The sequence below is a fragment of the Micromesistius poutassou genome (genome assembly GCF_964030765.1).
Source record: "Micromesistius poutassou genome assembly, chromosome: 16".
Taxonomy (NCBI): Eukaryota; Metazoa; Chordata; class Actinopteri; order Gadiformes; family Gadidae; genus Micromesistius; species Micromesistius poutassou.
Window position 1 is genome coordinate 13,334,548 of NC_140286.1, and position 4,214 is coordinate 13,338,761.

The following is a 4,214-nucleotide window of genomic DNA, read 5'->3' on the forward strand; positions in this document are numbered from 1 at the left end:
GCATCACACCGGCCGCGCTCCACTAACGTAGCTCTGTGCTACATCAGCGCCCCCCACCCCCCCACCCACCCCCCCTGGGCGAGGTGCTGCCGTACATCATCACCGACCTCAGCCCCCCCCCCCCCCCCTGGAATCCCTCTTTACATTATGTTCCACGTCCCCCTATTCTCCCCTCGTCCCGTTTAATCTACCTCTTCTTATTTTTGCCCCCCGTGAGACGTGACACGGTAGCATAGCTAACAGGGTCGGCACGCTGCGCTACACACATACCCGCTCCGCGGCGGAGTGGCGTTCAAAAGCACCGGCAGTCACCGGCGACGGAGAGGTGCGGGCCCCCACGTGGCAGCACTCCCCCAAGCAAGACCCCGGCGGTCTGGGCCACAGATGTTGTTGACGAGACAACGATCGGGGTAGCTCCATCGGCACGTTTAAAGTAACCCCTCCCTCCAGTCTAGAGCGTGCTCCTAGATACTGTGTGTGCGTGTGCGTGCGTGCGTGCGTGTGTGCGTGTGTGTGTCTGATGCTTTCCCGAGGTGAAGCGTTGCATTTTGACGCATGCCGTGTGACGCATGTGAGTTCAGCACAGGCCAAATTTATTCTAATGATTCAGATCAAACGAGAAGCCGGATCTGGAGTGTAATTAGCGCTGATGTGATAGCTGGGAATATTTTTAGGATCCAGCGGTCGGCGGGCCCATTAGTGACCCGTTCTGCCGGCTCTGAGCAGTGTGTTTTGATGTGCAGCTAACAGGCGGCCATATTGTTAATTTAGTTTCCATCTGCAGTGTTCTCAGTTAGGCGGGGCCTGCGTTTATATTGTAGCATTTTTCTTATTTCTTTCTTCGCCATTAACAGCTGCAAGATCAGAATCGGATGTGTTTCAGCAAGTAGGCTAGACTAAACATTTTTGTTGTACAAAAAACGTGTTTCTGAAATATTTATGGCACAAAAGGACCAGGACCGGTTATAAAATATTAAGACACTTGGGGGGGCTTTCGCCAAAAGCTAGATTTAAGAGGAAAGCATTCTGGAACCATCTTTCTTCTTAACAGGTTCATAATGTACGGACCAAAATAGAAGAACTGTACACAGTGCTGACAATTGAGGACGTTGCTCTGTTAATTTCTTATTTAGTGAGCATGGGGAATTACAAGCGTGTGGACGTGTACAATGCAAGAGAGAGTTTGTGGTTTTATATATATACCACATTCTGCTAGTTAGTGCCATTCAGATCAGCTTAAAAAAGCCACAGTTTACTGTGTTTTACACTTATTTTAGAGAGAGAGAGAGAGATTTAAATGGCTAATTTATATTTTTGATTACCTGTGTGTGTGTGTGTGTGTGTGTGTGTGTGTGTGTGTGATAAATATATATATATATATATATATATATATATAAATTAGCCATTAAAAAGTTATGTCCTTCCCAGAAGTTAATGAAAACCGTCCAGACCATTTCACCGCGAGGTCTAGCGGTGGCGCGGTTTCAGAGAGCCACTGAGATGGACACTCTTCCAGGTGACAACTTCTGAAGTGGCGTGGCTAGTTGACACCAGGTTAATGCGAAAGCGTCCTAATATCTCAAATAATTAATACGGCAGACATCTGCTGCGTTTTGATATCATTGAGGCATGGAAACACAAGTGTCTGGCAAAAACGTTGCGCAATTACCTCGGATTTAGCCGCAATGTTCCGAAGGGGGTCGTTACCGCGGCGTTCCTGGCACTATCTGTTATTTCAGATTACAGCATCGGAGGAGAAGGGAAGATGGCCCCCCCCGGCAAGGGATAATGACATTTTTTTTCTGTTAATATTATCACACCGAGGGGAACCGCGGAGAGCAGCCCGGGGGGACGGACCTTAACGCGACCCACATGGGGCGTCTCGTTGGGGGCGAGGGACGGGGGGCTCGGTTTAGCTCGGTTGATAAGGGCCGCAGCCGGTCATTACATTTTTATTTGGAGGCCATCGCAATCGCCGCAACACGTGTTTTGATTGAGACGAAGCCCGGATCTGACGAGAGGCCGAATTTTGGCGGGAGTTGGTTTTGAGTGACGGAGACGCCAGACGGATCTTAGGATCTGTGATTAACTTTGTTCTCTCAATTTTGCGAGAGAGTGTTTTTTTTTTTTTTTTTTTCGGCTGCCACCACCACCACCACCACCTTTTCTCTGAGGTGGGTGGTAGCCGGTCTACTACCCCCCCCCCCCCCCCCCCTCGAGTGCTTGTTGCGGTAGAAGGCGAGCGGAGAGAGTTACCTACATGCCCACGCGGCTGGCATCCCGCCGCCTGTCTCCAGAACCCGCCTTCCTAATGGATGTCTGCCCTTTTTGGCGGTTCAAAAAAAACAACCACTCTGCTTCGCAAAGCATTAACATCACAGGTGAAGGGAGTTAATCCATTCCCTTTTATTCCTCTCCTTCTTGTCTCAAAAAAAAAAATGTGGAAAAATGTGCCCGTCCGTCATGGGGCAGAGAACAATAACCTATTTTTTTTCTTCTATCCTCTTCCTCACAAAACAGAAAAACACAGGGAGGAGGACTCCTCTGGAAACACTTTGTGTGATTGTCTTTGTGCGATTGTTTTTAACGGCCATTTTCTTTTCGGAGGGCTTCACGTCTGCGCCGCTGGTGTCTGCTCGGCGGCGGAGGAGGAGGAGGCGGTCTGGCGCGGCTGATCCCCTGGCGCTCAGCGCCTCTGTGACCCTCCTCCTCAAAGAGATGCTTATCCCCAGTGTCTCGAATGTGTCTGCCCGTTCCTTCTCCTCCTTCCCCTTTCTTTTCAGATATTGGTTTGCGTCGGCTTCTCCCGACGGCCCCCGCGGCCTCTCAGCCACAAGAGAGCCTGATTGAAGTGGAGCCCCCTTTTCATCCTGTATTTACCCCAAATCAGTGCTTTGCTGTCCTTTTCATACGCGTGTATATATATGTGTTTTATGTCATTTTTTGCTTCGCTGCCATTTGAACCCTCCAACGGAGTGGTGACATGTTAGTAAACAAGCAAGCGCGCGCGCGCACACACACACACACACACACACACACACACACACACACACACACACACACACACACACACACACACACACACACACACACACACACACACACACACACACACACACATATACACACACACACACACACACTATTCAACCTAGGGGCTGTTTCTTTAATATTGAAATGAAATGGCTCTCGCAGACAGACGGAAGGTCCTCCGCGACGCGCTGGCAGTGGACTTTGTTTACTACAGAGAAGCCATTCGGGTCGATTGGCGTGTCTCAGCCACCTGCTGCTCCAAACCTTAACGATTGTCTTGTGTTTCAGCGGTGGCTTGGAGACGCTGTTTAAGAGCTGTAAACCCTGTTTGACTGGAGGAGTGTTTGACTGCCCGCCCTGCCAACACAAACTCCTAACTTAGCCATGAGCCGTTCTTAAACATCATGTATGCTTCCCCACCCCCCCCGCCCCCCCCCCCCCCCCCCCACCCCCGCCTTCACGTTGACTTACCAATTTTCCATTTTCTTCTTAACACACTGCGTATTGACTTTATTCATGTGTTTCCGCTTTCTGTCGCCGTAGCAAATATGTAAAATGAGCCGTCGGATTGGAATTTCAACCCGAGCGTGCTCAGCGCTCGCCACACCTGTACACGTCCTCTCTCCCCCCCCCCCCGCCGCCGCCTGTCACTGTTGTGCTGAAGCCCGGTCTCTCTTGTGTTGTTGTCGTCCGCTGTGCGTTCTGAGTCATGCTGAACCCTGTGGTCAATCTTGTGTTCTAGGTGCAACAACCGTACCCAGTGTGTGGTTGTCACGGGCTCCGATGTGTTTCCGGACCCATGCCCCGGCACCTACAAGTACTTAGAGGTCCAGTATGAGTGTGTTCCTTATAGTAAGTATTCCCAGTCTGACTCTCACTATACCAAACCACTACTCTATATGTTACAACATGATGATGTTTAAGACCTGTGTGCCCACTGCAACAACACAGACTCAATACACTTGTGTGTGTGTACATACATACATACATACATACATACATACATACATACATACATACATACATACATACATACATACATACATACATACATATACACACAGTATATGTGTATGTGTACATATATGGATATAAATATGTGTGTATCTATATGTATGTGTGTGTGTATATATATATATATATATATACACACATATCACTATAGATATATAGATCTAGAA